The 18,824-nt window shown below is 40.0% G+C and overlaps 1 long non-coding RNA gene across 1 annotated transcript in view; it reads left to right on the top strand.

The window, feature by feature from the left end:
• Nucleotides 1-18,824, top strand: part of LOC133105532 (uncharacterized) — a 48,925-nt gene that overhangs the window by 6,322 nt on the left and 23,779 nt on the right. Inside the window, exon 2 of the long non-coding RNA XR_009703862.1 lies at nucleotides 11,358-11,444. This is a non-coding gene — a long non-coding RNA (uncharacterized LOC133105532). The remainder of the gene's footprint in view (nucleotides 1-11,357; nucleotides 11,445-18,824) is intronic.

Here is an 18,824-nt window from a genome sequence, read left to right as displayed (position 1 = left end):
AGAAGTCACTGGCCTCTAACACCACAGAACACAACCTTCCAAATTAAGTTTTTTATCTTTGCAAATATATATATAAATAAAAAAAATTAATATGTAACTTTAAAACTAGCAAATTAATCATCATCAAAATGTCTATGGGACTTATATATTTTCAGGCTACTGGACTTACACCTGGCTCAGAAAACACATTCCTCAAATGAGCTTTGTCAGATTAGAGAGAGCTCTCAATGATTTCTATGTTAAAAGTGTTTTTGAACTAGAACTATTCAACAACGTCTGTGCTGATTCCTTTGTTGCAGGGATTTTCCTGAAAATTGCAATATTGAGGAGTTCTTGTCAAACACTCATAGTATTGGGTGTACTGCTCTTTTCAATATGCTGGTGTTTCCAGACATGGACTTGACCTTGTGTGTGCTAGGCAACCCCAGTCTACAGACATCTGGGCACCCCACTGCATTGGAATGTTTCATAAAAGTTGTGTGTGTAGGGTGTGGGCAAGGCCTCAGTTACAGTGACAAGTGATTAATGAACTGTGTGTGCATGTGTGTGTGCGCACATGTATGTGCATTCTGTGTTTATAATTGATAAAACTGTTTCTCAATGTTAGCACATGCTGACATATCAGTACAAACGTCTTTGATAGATGCAAACCTGTGCAATGACTATAAAAAGTGGAGCTTTAAAGATGTTTGGCTGAGAACCATCATGTGTAAATTGCCTGTAGCCTATTAAATACCAAATTCAAGAAAATGAAGTACTAGATACAAAGCATTGGGACAAGCATTTCAAGCTGTATGTGGACAAACATTGAAATCTACGCACACACACATTTTAATACGAAGATCGGGTATATGGGGTGAGAGTTGTTAAACAAGTAACCCTTTGGTGTGAATTAAATACGCCCATCTTTTGCATCTTGGTGCACCTCTGTTGTGTGCAATGGGCTTCCCCTCCTCTGATTGGTGTTGCTATGGAAACAGTGTGGTGAGCTCACTGCGCACGTGCTGGAAGCTGCTCGTGGTGTAGTAGGGGAGGCTGCTGGCAAACATGCAGAGAGCAGGACTGTGGGTAGAGGGAGATCAAGTGTTTCACAATAATTTCTTACATAGTTTATCAACATTTCATATGTAATTTAATATAGAAACTATATATATATATACACTCAGTAAGCACTTCATTCGGTATTTATTAGACTTATGTTTCCGACTTATTAAGTCTTCTGCTGCTGTAGCCTAAAGGTTTGACGCGTTGTGTGTTCAGCGATGCTCTTCTGCATACCACTGTTGTAATGTGTGGTTATTTGCATTACTGTCACCTGCCTGTCAGCTTTGACCAGTCTGGCCCTTTTCCTCTGACCTCTGTCATTAGCAAGGCCTATCTGGATAGTCACTGGATAGTTTTGTTTTTCAGTAAACTCTATAGAGTGGATATATATATGTGTATATATATATATATATATATATATATATATATATATATATATATATATATATATATATATACACATATATGCTTGTATATACAGTACTGTGAAAACTCTTATGCACATGTGAAAAAAAAACATAAAGTAAAGATGCTTTCAAAAATAATGAAAGTAACACTTTCTAAATATCAAACAAATGTACTATAAAGAGGAGTGACAGTTAAAAATATCACATAGATATTTGTTGTAACTGCATTAATTCTGCACTGTCCTGCAGTTTCATAAGAAAATCAGCTAGTAAGTTCTTACAAACATATTGTAGAACTTACCACAGTTCTTCTGCAGACTTTGACTGTCTCACTTGCGTCTGGCTCACCAGCGAATCCCCTTTCAGCCTCAATCAAGTTTTTATTTGAAAACTGGTCCATTACTTAATATGTTACTTTCAATATAAATATTTCTCTGTAACAGGATTTCTTACATTTTTTTAATGAATGCTTGGAAACTTTCCCTCTCATTTTATTAGTTTCCATATGCAGTATTAATAGTTGCCATCATTTTTTCCTGAAGTGATTCCTTTTTATTCCCTTTCACATGGCATTACAAGGCAGTATGCCTTAAAACCTTAAAATCAAAGCTTAGCTGGTTACCAAGCCCACGAGGTCCCTGGGAGGATGAGAGCAGGCCAAGATAGTACTTCATCACTGTTGAGTGATTCAGACCCATCATTTGAGGTGTTTGGACATCTGTTTTCTCCTCCTTTTTAAGATGAAATGCTCTTAATGCATCCTACTGTAATCTTGGCACTAGAGTTTAATGTTCATCTTTTTTGCTTGCTCTTGTCCCCTTGGCAAATTACTTGATAGGTGAATATTGGCATTCTTTTGCTTGAATTTCTTTAATTATGGTTGGAGGGTTTCTTAACCTTAGTAAACAAAGCTCTGGAATGAATCTGTCCTAAACTTTAATTTACAATTAAATACAATGTTTTCCGGTTTGGAAATCCAGCAGTCACTACAAATAACCAAATAGACTGTGTTTCTGGGAAAGAAAGGATTGGCAGCATTTGTCTGTAAGTCAAAGATGCTGAATGACTTCATGCCAAGGTTTCGCAAAATAGTATTCCTGCCTAATTAGAGCCAGTTAGTCAAAGTCCTCCATTTGAGGCAGTACCCCATGGTACTGCCCTGCACTGCTGTGTGACTGAATGAAAACCCCTCAGTTTTACTTATTTTACAACTGTCACCCAATCTTCAGGAATAATTTTCTATATACTATCATCTGCTTTGTATATGGCTAAATTAAAAAAAGATGAGACACTATGCTTTTGAAATGTGAGCTTAAAGATTTATCATTTCAGAAAAAAGTGAAAAGAGAAGGTCAGTTAATTCAATTCTAAAGTTTTTTTAATCACATTTTGTGTGGCATCAATACAAAGGTCTGCACATTCTAAATATGAAATATATATTTTTTTACATAAATTTTTATCTCTCACCTTAATTACTTGCTTTGCAGATGACAATAATGCAATGTAATTATTTTAACTGCTGCTAAATAATGAATTGTGCCTGTTCATTTTTGTATGTAAAACCTGTAAAAGATTAGAATGTAGGACGATGCTGGGGCTGAAATGTCTGTTTTCTCAATTTAGTATTGATATCAGTGGGATAATATGCTGACGTCAATGCTTTGAGAACTAAGGATTGTAAATTAGTACTGTAAATGAGTACAGTAGCTCTCGCTAGTCCGAGCCATCCATAAATGCTGTATTTGTGTGCTCAAAGTAATCTGCACCCTGCAGTATGATTCCATAGCCACAAGATGAACGAATCTAAATTATACATTGAACATCAATTATGTATTCATGCTGATTAATTCCAAATATCTGAGAGGCTGGGCTTATCATTTTAAACTGACCTAAACACATGTGATGATAGAATTAAATTAGAATCATGTTGTGCACACACAGTCATAATAAAACTGATTTCATAAAACTGCAGGCTAAACAGCTCTTTAATTAAGCGCTACGTTGCTGATATCATAGCAAAGACAAAACAAGGAGAGTTTAAAAATGCCGAATCATTTAGGAACAAAATTATTTCACTGTCAAGCTCCTCCTCCTAATGCCTAATGAAAACCAACAGGGTTTCTTTGTTTACACAGGCCGCAGATTATTTCGCAATTAAACATTGGCAGGGCCCAGGTATCGCAAAGGCATATTTATCTGAGCATGTATAATAAGTGCAGTGTGAATTTAGCCACTTTGAGGGGAATTGAAATGGCTGAAGCGAATGTGTGTACATTTGCACAACGCGCTTATGAAAGCACGGTGAATTATAAATTCATTAGAAAGTAAGCCCCCATGCCCTGCATAATCAAGGTATTGGTGGTGGGGGGTACGACATTGTAAGGTTTTGCTTGCTGCTGAGCCAGTACTTGCAATGTGCCACCATCTTATGACAGTGGTGAACAAGGGGGTAGACCTAAAATGTCTGCTGGCACAAATACATACACCGCTCGGTTTGCATGTGTCACTAAACAATGAGTGTGCGTTGCCGCGAATGGTGCTTTTCTAATTAGCGCCGCGGCTAGCCGTGCATGCCATGCGCCACATTTGCATGCATAATTCACATGATTCCAAATCGCATCGTATTGCTGGTAGCATCCTGTCCTAATGTGAAGTGAGCAATTTTTTTAAATTCAAATAATTATGCTGGGATTTGCCGATAATGTCAGCTGGTGCTTTCTGAAAAAGGTGATGTTATTTTTCAGTATTGTGATGCGCGTGTACATAAGGTTTGTACATGTGTGGCTGCATATGGTGCATTCTTGCATGAGTGGCATGGTGCTTTAGTCTTTATTGTGCCATGTTCAATAGACGCTTTCCATATACTCAACTATCACATTTTTAGAGGTAGATTTAATTAGATTTTGCGATTGGCTGATTTTTTCTTATGGGCAATGACAAAAGTGGAGATTTTGGATTGGAAGATTCTTACTGCATCATGTCTTTGTTGAAACAGGCAGAACAATCTTTACTTTTGGAAATTCACCATGTAACTGCACACATATTGTGTAATCCTGGCTCAAAACCATATCACAGCAGAAGAAGGGAAAACTACCGACAGCAGAAATGCAGTGTGTTTGTGACGGCAGGTGCCAGCCGGAATGCAGTGAATCTTACAGTGTAGCCTACCTTGTTTCTCCTTTATTTATCATTATTTCAAAGGTCTTACTCAAGGCTGAAATGATCTTGTTGATGCAGCCATTTGCATTTAATTCCATCTTGGGAGTCACCATATACCAAGGAGCTGGCATGCAAAGCAGTAAACCAATTTAATAACGTGGTGCTGCATGCTACCATCGTCCCTCTTCCAGCTCTTTGTCTTTCCATATGAAAAGCTTGTTGGGTCAAGGATAGCTCTTTGAAAATGTGGGAGCTTCTTGAACTTCCACGATCTTGAACCAAGTGATACAAGTATACACATTGTGCAAATTCCGGAGCAGCACCTCATTGCCACAGAAATCAAAGAGCAGGAGATTATTTGCTCATGCTCACATGGATTATGTGAGATTTCATCTTGATCAGGAGCGAATGTTCAGCCAGACCTTTAATGGAAGAACAAGTATAAACAGCATGTGGATATCTGAACAAGTTTTTATAATAGCAGTGAACACATAATTGGTATCATACTTATTCAACCAAATTAACATTGGAGAATCTAAAGCATTCACACAGAAAATTAATGGATCTGGCCAGTGCATTTAGAAACGTACACACCTTTGAATGCACATACACTACAGAATCAAACAGAATTAGAATTAAATTATTGTCGAATCCTCCTGCTCAGTCGTGTTCTACTGCTTAAAGGTGTGCAAGCTGTAGGTGTAAGCTATGTAGGGTTCAGTGAAATGCCAAAGATGTTTTCTAGTGGAACTATACGCTAAATTTTCTTCCATGATTTAGCCTTGTATTAATGGACCATTAGTGCCTTTTCTAAGCTCGGTGCGGTAATGTATAATGTGGCACAGGAGAAACAGCACGTGGCGAGACTGGTATAGTAGTGTGCCTTTGTGCTGATGACACACAGTGGATAATAACGCTGCCTAGCCTCCTGCTCCTTTTACTGCTTTGTGTCTTGAAAGAGCTTTTTTGTATTTGTCTACATATTTTATACACAAATCTATAGTCTGTGATGGGATCTCTGAAATTGTGCAGTACAGTGTGGGATGTAATGAGAAAGAGGGATGTAATGAGAGCAGCTGCGCCTTACGGCATCAAGAAAAAAACATAAACTACTCTTTTTGTGTAGTACAGGGCATTGCTTGCTCTTGCCATGGAATAGTACAGGCTTTTTGATTGCTCAAACAGTAGTATAGTACAGGTTATCGCTTGGTTATCGTCACTCTGGATAAGAGCGTCTGCCAAATGCCATTAAGGTAATTAATTACTTGCTTATGCTACAGCATAGTACAGGTCATTGCTTGCTCATGGTGTAGTATAGAACAGGCTTCCGGATACCCATGCCATAATATACTCTGGTTAATTACTTGCTTATGCTACAGTATAGTGCAGGTCATTGCTTGCTCATGCTGTGGTATAGAACAGGTTTTCTTGTCGCTCATTTAATTGTACAGCACAGGTTTTCTGGCTGCTGTGAGCTTGGCTGTGCACCTCATGGACTCATCCATGTTGTGTTTCTCGTCTCTGCATTCAGAACACGACTCAGAGTGCCTTCCTTCCCCTTCAAGCCCCACCTCCACCCTGTCAGACTCACTCTCCAGAGCAGCGATACCTTCCCAGCCACAGAGAATCGCACTGCCATTTTGGTTCCACCGGCACCAGCAGAAAAATAAGAAACCCAGAGAAACACAAAAAAAACCCCACAAAAAGTAATTTTATTTATGAAATCAGTGTATTTTCCAAAATGTGTACTATCTCTTATTTTCACTATTTCTAGGCCTCATCTCTCCCTCCAACCAACTCCCAAACCACTCTCAGTCAGCCACTGTGGGGTCCAGTTGATTACCCCACCAAAATATTTCCCCTAGTGTCACTAATATCTGAAATCTCCCCCAAGCAAGAATAATACTGATTCTCTGTAGGCACTGTCTTATAAAAGTACTTAGTATACCTTCACTGCTGCTGTGGAATGCACATCAGTCCCTGAGAAATCTTCTTGTGATGCAATGTTTTGATAATGCTTTTCCAATTGTTAAATATTAGTCATCAGTTACTGACTGCATTTTAGAGAGTGCTTTATAATCAAGGTTGTGTTGAGTTGTATTCATACCCAATAATGAGAATAATGCACCCTTGCTCTTTAAGTTCTCATTGATGTTGGCTTCAGTAATATATAAGAACAGGCATCCATACAGTAATTTTAAACAAATAAATCCACACTTACTAAATAAAATATCAATTGCATGCGATCTGATAATCTGCAAATGTCCACAAAGATAACTTCTGTACCAAGTACCAGGGCTGAAGAAACCCGTTCATGTCTGATAGATTTAACTAACTGTTTGTGCCCCGTCAAGAGTGTACAGTAATTTCCCTTGTTTTGATTGAGTGATTTTTTTTTTTTAAATTCCTCCAGTTTACACCATAACAGTCCAAATTCAAATCACAGCAAGCTGTCATTTACTCTAGAGAATTTTCACACATTTGTGAAAATCGGAATATGATCTCCCATGACCATTAATGTTATCTCCCAGCTACACTATTATGTTCCATGAGTCAATGACTGAGTCACTATCCTTTGTGTAGCTAGAAGAAAATGCTAGACTACACTGCAGTATCCATGGTGAGCTAAAAATGCTATAAGCATGCTATGAACTTTAAACATACTACACTGTACATTATATACACACTCAGATAATATTAGCTGCTGGATTTAATCAGAAGAAATTTAGAGAAGAACATCAGCTTTACTATCTGTCAAACTATCTCGCTTATTACAGTAAGGCAAGTTTATGCTGTCAGTCAGTGTAATATTTGAGTCATTAGTCATAACACTTGATGCCATGGAAGTTCAAGAATGAATTTCAAAGGCATACATTCATGCAGTCTGTCTTTTTCAGGGCCAGAAATGATGAATGTGTAAGACAATCTTATCTTTGCATGAGACCTATTTGAAATTTGTTTGGTAAAATTCATGAATAATGCACCAAAATTGCAATCATCCATTTGATAAACATGGGCTTGTCTAAATCTGTATCTGAAATATTTTAGACAGAGAGCTAATATCTTATAATGCTGGTTTTAAATTATTAGGTTCCTCACACAGTTGTATAATTTTTCATGTCATCACATAAGCCAGCATTTCATCTGTATGCTTTTTTTGATATGAATATGAATAATAAAAAATAAAAAAATGCTTTGCTCTTGAATTCCCGGATGAATGAAAAAAATTATATTTTGTCAATGAGGATCATTTTGTTTTGGATTTCAATAAACATTTTATACTAAAGTTTGAATTTATTTTTTAATTGAGTTCCTTTAAATGATATTGACAAACAGTTGACAGTAATACGGAAATTCAGTGCAATACCTTCAAATTTAGACCATCATGATCTTATAGCTAAGGTTAACCAAAAATCGGTGGCACTGACAGCTATGATATGTAACAACACTAGCACAACATGCACTTTGCCAGACAAATTAAACCAACTTGTGCCAGATGTAGATAGCCATCTTCCACGATGACATCATCTTGTGGAGAATGTAAGCTTTCTAATGATACCAAAGTTATGGCTCTACTCCAGATATCAACGAGAGTGTCCCGTTTCATTTTGAGTGTCACCAAAGCATGTTTTTTTCTGAAAAAAGGCTTCAAAGTTTTGCTGTGAATATTATCGGTGTGGCATATAATTCTTCCCAGTGTATAATTTTCTTGGCCATTTTCTGTTCCATCACATGATTGTATGTCATAAATGAAGTATCGCTAGCCACATATAACACTTATTATGAACGTATTTATGCTCTATGCTATTATTGGGCTGTTAATTATACAAATACATTGAAAATAATCATGTAAATAAATGTTTTTCAAAGAAACGTGTCCGTCTTGTAGGCATACATTATGCGCTTGAGTACATCTAGTAATTCTTTAAAGTTTAAAGCAGGGGTGCAGAACTCTGTGAGGTCTGTGAGCGGGTTTTTATTCCAACCGATTAACTTTATTTTAGTTTTCTGACAGCTCTATGAACTAAGCTGACTCACTCCTGCACGTGACTTGAGCACATTATCATTTTTAGGATACACTTGAAATGTACGGCTGTTGCTGGTCTTACAAATGTCCGATCAAGATATGATTTAGTTAATTAAATAATTAAGCAGATGTTGGCGAAAAATCCTGAAATGACTCGGCCCTGGCTGTGCTCCCCTGTTTTAAAGGGTACGTATCTATAGCTAGCTATTCGCAAGGTGTACACTAGCGTGAATGCTATGTAGGGTAGCACTAATGCTATCTACGGACCTTGAATAAAGTTAAAAAAGCTAGCTAACATTTTTTTCAAAAACATTGACGTTATCAACAAGAGTTTTTTCTGATTGGACATTGCTCAACGTCTTGCTAGTCGTTGAACAGCGATTGGTTATTTGTAATCTGAGAGCGACGGAAGTGCCTTGGAAAAATGATATGCTGGGAAGACACAGGGACATGTCTATGGGAAGACACTATAGTTTACAGCAATCAAAATGCGACGCTTCACGAAAGGACATGGAGGTAATAGTTGAGCTGAGCAGGTCATATACTGACACCGGAACCACTCCATGAACTAGCTACTGTACATAAACTGCAGAGAGGTTGCATTGTGCAACCTAGCAACCAGAATGGAGTTCATGTGTGATATCTAACTAATTTGCATATCAATGAAGTGCCCACACCATCCTGTAAACCAGGACTGGATCAGATACAAGGCTGTCAAAAATATAGCAGTTTTCAAGGTTGGTCGATGTTACCCTTGTCACATAGTTGATAGAACCCACATACCTCTAGTATAACATGAAAATGACAAGATTTAAGATTAGGTTTCCTAAAGTGAAAAAATAAAAAAATCCCCAGGATTTTGGCTATTCTGCTCACGATGCAGGTTTATCATGTCACAGTTTTTGTCTGGGAAGTACTGTTATCTCATTCACTTGTCACTTAAGACCAATTCCTATTCATATCCCATTATTGAAATTAACTGTAAATCATTTCATTAAGCACAGAGATTTGAGGGGAAAAGCAGAAAGCACAAAATTTATGCTAAGTCTCTTGTCATGGCGAGGTGAATCCTGATGGCTTCTTTGCCCACGGTGCTGTTCATTAATCCAGGTGGACAACTCCAACACTGGAGGGCCAGCTTGTGAAAGGTCTGGGGTCTGCTAATTTCTCTGACAGAACTCATTATTAATAGCTGCCCATCTGTAAGGCGCACCCATTTGTTTAGGGCCTTCCAAACAAACAACTGCAAACATTTCCCATATTCTTTTGAGAAACCTCCAACCCTCCCCACCCCAGCTGTTCGGCAACTCAGAGCCGAAGTCACACCTGAGTGAACCAAGCCAGCCCTCGTCAATTCCTTTTAGCTTCCAGGCTTTACAATATGGGTACTTCCTGTAAGCAGTTTTGTTCTGGTCATTTTCCTGTGACACGCTCCTAATCCCTGCTGCAGAATGTCTGCGGTGTGATGTGCTTTCTGAAATGTGCCGCAACAAGCTGAAGCTCTCCATAGGGCTGGGCTGCGGGCAAGCAGGACCAAGGGAGCACTGCAGTCCAGTGTCCTGTCTCTTGACCCCATTTGTGGTGAATCAATCTCTGCTTACCTTAAAATCACTTTGGACTCCCTGTATCCTCTTGGCTAAAAATCCTATTAGCTCCCTGACAGCTGTTATTTGCTCTCCTTTAAGGTGATGATGTTGGGCGTTGATGTTGTAAGTGCAAGCCTATCACATCCTGCTAAAAATGATACATTCTGCTCTTGGCACAATCATCAAGTTGTTTTGAACTTTACCTATGAAAAGAGCTCATTGTTGCTGTCAATTAAAGTGAAAATGCTACAGGAAATAATGAGATGAGATACACTGAATGAGGAAAATATGATGGGGTGCAGCCATGGTGGGGGATGGCAAAGGCTCGATGGTCACTGCACGTTGTAGAAGCTACTAATTAATCTGATATGGCCTTTATAACGTATACTGTCCATTGAGATGAAAGGATCAAGCAGCTCCCTGAGTGTCTACCAATAAAAAAAGCATTCCAAAGAGCTTTGAACGCAAAGTATGAAGAGTGAGATATAAATAAAGCAATAAAAATGTCAAAACTCCACTCCGGGACATCAGCTCTGCGCAAGTGTGGCTCTCCTGGGTCTCTGAAGCGTGAGGCCCAACATGGTGGCTAGGGTGCTGCTGTGGGCCCACGGGGGGTGTGTTTATTAAATATCGTTCACACAGCCCATCTCAGATCTTGGATACAGTCTGCTGCTGCGAGCTCCGGGGAGCTGGAACTCTCTGATGAGGTTTCGCCAAAGGGCCCCGTCGTCAGCGGCAGGCAGCTCCAGCACGTGACTGTGGCAGGTTGGCGGGCCTGGGGGTAGCCTGTGTAACAGCCGCTCAGACTGTGGTCCCCGTACAACACTGGTGTGGCATTGCTGCTAACGCTACATCCAGAAAAGATGACTTTCTCATTAAGATGATGCTAGAAGATCAAATATTTCATTGCGCTTTCTTGAGTGAAATGGTATTATATGCTGATGGTAATCTTATAACTAATGCTATGGTGTCACCATGATATATTTTAAAAGTATTATTGCTAAAGCCACTGAATAAGATTAGGAAACTGACTCCAGTCAGTTCCACAGCAGTGCCGTCTTTCTGGTGGTTGTGAAACCTCTCTTTTATGAAGCTAACATTCATGCATTTTCGTGTGTGACTCTTGTGTGGCAGGAGGGAGGGGTAAGGAATGCCATCTGTCATCCACTCTGCGACAGAGCAGCAGAAGCACTATTTGAGAGTTCCTGAAACCAGCACCAGGTGAGTTGTAGTTCGACAGCTGTACAGCTAAGAACAGTGAGAGGTGTAGGTGCAATACTTTGCATTTTCCATTGTGCTTGTGTGTCTGTATTACCTGGGTGGGAAATCCAGGTTCGGAAAATAAAAGTCCTCCCCAGTGTTTTGTTCCAATTACCTGAATTCACTAATTAGCACAATTCTTGAATCAAGAGGTAGAACCAATCAGTGAAATCAGTTAAATCAGCTGCTATGTCTTCCTTCCACCTCATGGGTGGAAGGAAGACATAGCAGGACCTTTATTTTGACACTTGGACTTTCCACCTCTGATGTACGGTATTAGCGGTTCTGTGAATGCGTCCGTATACAGTATGTATAGGAGAGTGAATGCGTGTTAACACATTTGTATGTGCATGTGTGCATTACGTATTAGTACCTGCATGAATGTGTGTGGCTCTTGTGTGATACATGTGTGTATGTGCAGGTGTGTTTGTCTCTGTATCCATACAGGCCTGTATGTGTGTGTTCGCGCGTGAGTGTATGTGTGTGCACTCATCCGTGTGTGTAGGCATGTGTGTTATATGCTGATGTGTGTGTGTATAGTGTGTCTGTGTGGTCTATGCCTTTGTACAGATTCCTAAAGCACAATAAGCTGAACATTTGGGAAAACCAGATATGGCATTGCTCCCGAGGACACAGTACCCAAATCTGATTTTCAGGGGGATTTGGTCACACAGGCCATCGGCCTATCACCCACTGACTCATTTAACCATTAGTGTCCCCATTGACTTATGGAAAAACTTGGAGTGCTATGCTTTAATGTGGTATTAGTCATAATCATGGCAGTAGTGGTTATGGGTGTGTAAATAATCTCCTGCAGTGATATTTGGTAGACAGTTGCTGCATTCTCTCCTCATTTAAACAAAAAATCTTTATCATACAGCCTTCACAATGCAACTTAAAGAGCTTACACTGTAATGGAAGAATATGAGAATGTTTCCACTTGCCCCAGCAGCGAGGCATGTCTCATCATCAAAAACATAACATACTCCTTCTAACGAAGGCTTCAGCTCAGTGGGATAAACATTCAGAGAAAAATTAGGCTTTCCATTGGTTGCTTCCGGATCAAAATAACCTACTTTTTTTCTGAATGGTCTGTGTGTGCTCAGTGGCCGGATCACTCCGGCCGTGGCTGGTTTGGTGGGAGTCTCCAGCTGTGGGAGGAAGTGGAGACATGCTGTATGCTGTCAGTGACGGCATGCCGTGCTCCACTTAATGACTGCACCCTTCTCCCGCAGACGGCTGTTTGTGGGATGCACTGAAGAGCCAATTAAACTGAAGTTACAGTGTCAAAAAGCAGGGGAGAATCCAGGGAGAATACGTGAAACTACAAGACCTTTGCTTTCTAATAGACTCGCAGCCTCTGCCAGTAAATCCACAGTCTTTCTGTGATACAAACACAGAATGATTTGTCCAGAAGCTTGGTTTGGCAGCTTCTGGCCCAGGAGTGGAATTTCATCCTGATGTTTTTTACTTTATGATTAAGTAAAGGGGTTAGAGATATGTGTTATTTCACTTTGCATTAAGATAGCAAGTTATTTTCTATCCGATTTTCTATGGAGAAGGCAGCTTCATTAGCACCATAATGGTAGAGCTAAAGTTATCCATTTGAACAAATAAAAAAAAAATTCTTAACGCAGTAAAACACTGTGATCACACTACCCATTTTGGGACATGTGAAAACATACTCTTCCATTACCAGTGAAAGGAAACAGAGATGTTCTTCAGACACCATTTGTGTTTGAGCTTCGACCGTGAACTCTCAAGGATGAGGCAGGAGGAGGACTTGAAACCCTGCTGCATTTTGGAAATATTTATATATAAATAAATAGTTATTGAAGACTCGGGGCGCCATCAGGCTCTTGCACTCTTATCACTCCAGTACTCGGAATTGAATACCGATCTTAGTCAATCAATAAAAATAAAAAAGATGCTCCCTTCTATAGAATATAAACAATTTCTGGTTCACCTGAGTGAGCCACTGACAGCCCATGGCCCGTCGCTAGATTTTGCCAATCCATTCTATTATGGCATGGCATCATTTTGCACTGCATGGACTAAAACACTAGGTACTGCCTATACTCTGCCAATATATACTGTATGTCCACCAAGTCATAGTTGAGCTGTGGAACATTTCTTAGACATACCCGAACAACTCTACAATATTGTAACATACTCAATGTGGTGTATGGTCATGTTAATTATGTCTTTCATTCTGTTCTTTAGTTTTTTCCCCACACCATACATGTACGGGGCTTTATTGATAATCGTCAACTAGTTTGAGATTATCACAAAATTCTGAACATCATTTTATTTTTAGCTGAACCAATTTTTTGTTGATAGCGGCTTCTCTTCTTTTCTTTCAGATGTTGGACATTCTCCAATGTCAGAGCTCTCTCAAAAACAAATGACACATTGCTCCATAGATTTCAAATTTGTAAACATACTTGCTAAAAGCCTACCTGTAGAAACCATGGGTTTTATGAAAAAAGTTCCTGTTGTTGTCAAACATTTATAAGAGTTAGCTGCGGTTTTATGACGGTTTTATGGCTCAACATTACGGTTTTATGACCCAAGCATTGAATTAAACACTCTGTGATGTGCAGCCATCATGTTCATTCAAGTTAGTGCAAATGAATACAATACCTGCACAATACCTGTATCTGGACCTCATCCTGTATATATAGCATATCTGTATACAATAAAAAATTTTATCGCCATTTGCACCATTTGGAAAGCTCACTGTGAGCACTGCGTCGGGTCAGTTGAGTCAGAGTTTGGACCCCGAGCAAGAAGGCGAATCCTGTACCATCTATCAGATGTAGATGCAGTGTGACAGAAATAGGACGTTTCTTTGGAAACAAAAGACCTGGCGTCTCATTTTGGCACTCCCTGCCTATAATGCCAAAATTGCTCAACCGTTTTTTTCTTTAATTGTCAAGCAGTATAGAAAATGCTTTGTCAGATATCAATGTAATCGACAATAATGCGTTTCCATGATGCAGTGTTAGACCTAGTGTACGGCACACTGTGAAATTCACCTAGTGGTAACATGTTATGAGCTACTGTACTGTGAGAATATATAGTTTGGTTTTGTGTCCTATAGCTTGTTATTGTTTCCATTGGAAGTAGACAGAATATTCAAAACAATCAGCCTTAAAAAACAGACCCAAGGCAATTCCTTGCACTTGAGTTGGAGTTGATGAAATTAAATAAAAAATGCTTCCCATAATGACGGTTATTTATATGTACTAGGCAGACTGTACCAAGGCCAAATGCCCGGATTGGCCTGTGTCTATTTCTTCTGTAAATGACATTGTGCAGTTATATAACTCCTATAAATGTTATTGGACCATCCTGTAGGTCTCCATGCATTATTACAATTTGACCTGGGTTTTGGTGGTGAAAGTTCATTAATAAGATGAATCAATCCTACCAATTGCATAACCTATTTGTCAAGGAATTTTAGGCGATTATCCATCTCAGTTGATTAGACAGAGTAGCCCAGCTGAGTAGTACACTATGACGGTGGGGAGAGGGGGCACAAGGAGCCAGGACAGAATAAACAATACACACAGATGCATACTGTACAACTTTAATACAGTATAAACAATACATTATAAAGCAAAAATTTTATTCATAATATACAACTTTATTCATAATAAACACATAGTAGTCATAAAAACGGCCATGTGATTTCATGTAAGATTTAATCTTACAATTTGTCGGCTGGCTTGAAAGAGTCAGTGATGGCCTTCCGCTTCTTTTCAGGCATGCAGAAACTCTGAACTCTTCCTTCCTGTCCATGAAGTTACTATAATCAGCAGAGTCGTGGTTCTGCATCCAGTCCTGAATGACATGATAAGCTGCCTGCACTTGTGCTGAACTGCAGGGCAGGTTGGATCAGCGTCCTCGTCAGTAGATTCAGTCTCGGCTGAAATATCAAGCCTTGCTTCTCTCGATTCCTGGCAGATCTCTTCATCGGTGAGATGAATCCAGGCATTCAGGATGGTTATTTTCTTCACCAGGTCAGCTGCAGAGTCTATGTCTGCATTGTTATCTCCTGCTTGACGAATTCTCTTCAACATCTGCGAGTAGTGCTGTGCCTTGAATGAACGTTGCTGGGATGGGCAGTACAGTTGTCCAACAGCAGAATCTTCCTGCACTTTCGCCCCATCTCATGACCCATCTTCTTAACCCACTCAGTGAAGACCTCACCAGTCATCCAGGCCTGCTTGTTGGCATACCAAGGCAGTGGGATTCTGCGACCATGGAAACACCTCAGGTTTTTGCCATGTCCAATAACCAAGGGTGTCAACTTGTCAGTCTCAGATATGTTGCAGGTGAACAAGATGCTTACCGTGTCCATGGCCTTCTTACCACCGATGAAAGTCCTGTTTGGCAATGCATGGAACAGGTCTCATCGCAGTTGTAGATGCAGTCAGGCTCGTACTCATGCAGGATGGTTGGTAGCACATCTCTTACCCAGTGTCAGTGTTTTTTTTTGTGCCCTCAGGAATATAATGCTTTTTCTCACTTTCCACCTGCTCAGCCAGCCTTCGATGGGTTTGAAGTCCAGCTCTGCTAGCGCATTGACTTTTCCCCCCAGAATGGAACCAGACAAAGGCACAGACTCTGCTGTGGCATTCACAAACCACCAGAGAAGAGCATCCTTAACTTCCACATCCTTGCCCTCTCGCTTCCTCTCACGGTTATCCTTGCTGGAGGATGACCACCCTGTTTCGTATTGGCTCTGCACACCTGTGACTGGGTGCACCTGAACTTCAGCCAGCTTCTGCCTGCGATAGCTTCGGCACACCGGTGAGCGTCTGGATGACCTTGACTTTGTCAGCCAAGGTCAAGTCGTTCCTTTTTCTCCCTGACGTTGGAAATTACATTCTGTATCTGATAACAGACATTGTATACTTGAGAAAGAACAGAATGAGACAGTAGGCAGAGTGCAGAAAACCACGGGTGTCACAATTTCAGTAGAAGCTGCCTACCCTCGTAAATTTTGCCGATTGTGCGTCTTTATAGGGGCAACTGTCGGCTTATTTATGCCGCATCTGCTGATTTTGAACGTAGTTGTCTTGATCATTATGCAATGTAATTTGATATAATTTGATGCAACTATCTATGAGATCATGGTTTATGAAAATATGCAATCTCTTTACAGTGGAATGACTGGGAATACTTTGCATAGGATTTGATAATTCTTCGAAAATAGGCAAATTATGCGACAATCAATTATGCAAATAAGTGGATTCTACTATATACATTTGACTTATGCAAATGGAAAAACGGCACATACATTACTTATCTAATGGTTCTTCATTGATGGGTGCCTCTGTTGAATAACTACCCGCATCTGTATGAAGTATATCCCTTTTCCTGGTTCCTCATTCATTAGGAATTTCAGTGAAAGCAGTAGCTAGTTAATCTCACAGCTTTGTTTTAGCTGAATATCCTGGTAGCCGACGCCGCGTTGCAGTCTCTTGGTGCATAGTAGGGATTGCTGGAGCGTCATGACTGTACAGTGATTCACATCCTGGGAACAAAGGCCAAGCGCATAATAAACTTATGCAAATACATGCAAATTGTGACTGACAAGAGGGAGCAGAGGCTTGGTATTTACCTCGACCGGGCCATCGCACTCAGACTTTCTGCTTAAAATCGCGCTTTGAGAATTCTTGACAAAGCAAATTACCGTTAGAAATATGGCACTTTTTTCTTCTGTCATATTTACATTTTCCCTCTCGCCACTGTATTTGAAAAGCAACTCACTTTAATCTCCCTCCTCCTTCTGAGCCAAGATGGATTCACCCAAGACAGTGCTCAACCTAGTTGTAATATGAATATGTGTGATGAATTTCTAATATGAATTGCAAATTCTTTGTGCTGTACTGACCGTCTTCTATTTGTATTCTATTAGCAACATGTCATTTTTTTCCTTTTCTGAAAACAGTGTTGCACATTTCTTTTTTAAACTGTTTTTGACAGCTTACTGAAAATTCACATCTCGTTTATTGGTAAAAAAACCCCAAAGCTCTTGGTTTGTCCAGCACTGCTGAAAATATAAAGGAGAGGTCCATAATGAGACTAATGAAACCTATACCTCATAAGAAGCAACATAACAGGTCAAAATGTCGCATTTTTCTATCTGCCTTTTAATGGCCGCTTATTTCCCAGGTGCAGTTTTTCCTAAAAGGCCAAGTTAAACAACACTACCTCTGAAATCATGTTTTCCTCAAATAGTACTATTGATAACACAATATGCGCAGTGAAAATAGTTGTTATTAGTGTTTGTTTATCTTTATTTTAAATCTATATTTAAACATTTAAAAATCTACCCTCTACTAATGACATCAAAAATGCTGAAGTATTTCCTTGAGTAACATAAATTCTTACTTTTCACTTTAAACCATTTGCAGAGGGTTGATTTATATAATATTAGCAGTGAGACTCCTTTCATAGAGCTCCTGCATTGCTAGACTAAGTGGAAGGCAGCCTGGAGGAGACAGAGGCTGTATTTCAGTTAAAGGGATTTTTAGTCTTTGAAAATACAATGTAGACTTTTTTAGTGCATTTCGATGTGTGTGTGTGTGTTTGTGCGTGCGCATGTCTGCGTGTGTGTATGTTTGTGTGTGTTGTGGTGTGTGTGTGTGTGTGTATGTGTGTGTGTGTGTTGTGGTGGGTGAAAACAATGCTCTTTTGAGAGCCCTGCGCATTTGCATAAAGATGGTGATTTGTGTGAGGCGGTGGATGAGATGGCACTGTCGTTCTGAAATAACACTTCCCCAGCCAGGCACAATGCGGCCGGCCCTCTCCTCAGACACAATATGGCGGGCCCCGGGAAGAGGAGTCCACAGACGCGGACTCAGACACAGACAGACACTGACAATAACGCTCAATAACATTAACATTCCTGCATGTCTAATGTCCTGGCTGCAGTGGGAACAGACAGAGACCCGGCTGGCCAGACCGTAATGATGAATTAATCCGCTCCGCCTTATCTGAACACGGCCGCGTGGCTCCTTAGCATCGGGCAGAGGGTGCTAACCTGGGCTGCTGGGGGCTGTGCTGTTTTTTTTAGCATAACCACCTCACTGCTTAGCCTTCAGTGTGGATGTAACCAGGACTGTCACAGTGTGTCCAATGAGAATCGAGGAAACGTCTTAATGCCGATTCGCATTTCAACAAGGACAAGGTTTTTATTATTTTAAATTATGGCTTTAATTATGAGCCTGGGCAGGACTTGAAGAAGCCCTCTCAGCCTCTTTTGTCTATGGCAGTTAATAAGCAGAAAGGCTTGGGAGGGTTGCTAATATTTCTACGGTAATAGAG

Source organism: Conger conger, chromosome 12 (genome assembly GCF_963514075.1).
Source record: "Conger conger chromosome 12, fConCon1.1, whole genome shotgun sequence".
In the NCBI taxonomy this organism is placed as follows: Eukaryota; Metazoa; Chordata; class Actinopteri; order Anguilliformes; family Congridae; genus Conger; species Conger conger.
Note: the sequence above shows the minus strand (reverse complement) of the source record. Positions and strands in the feature narration are given on the sequence as shown.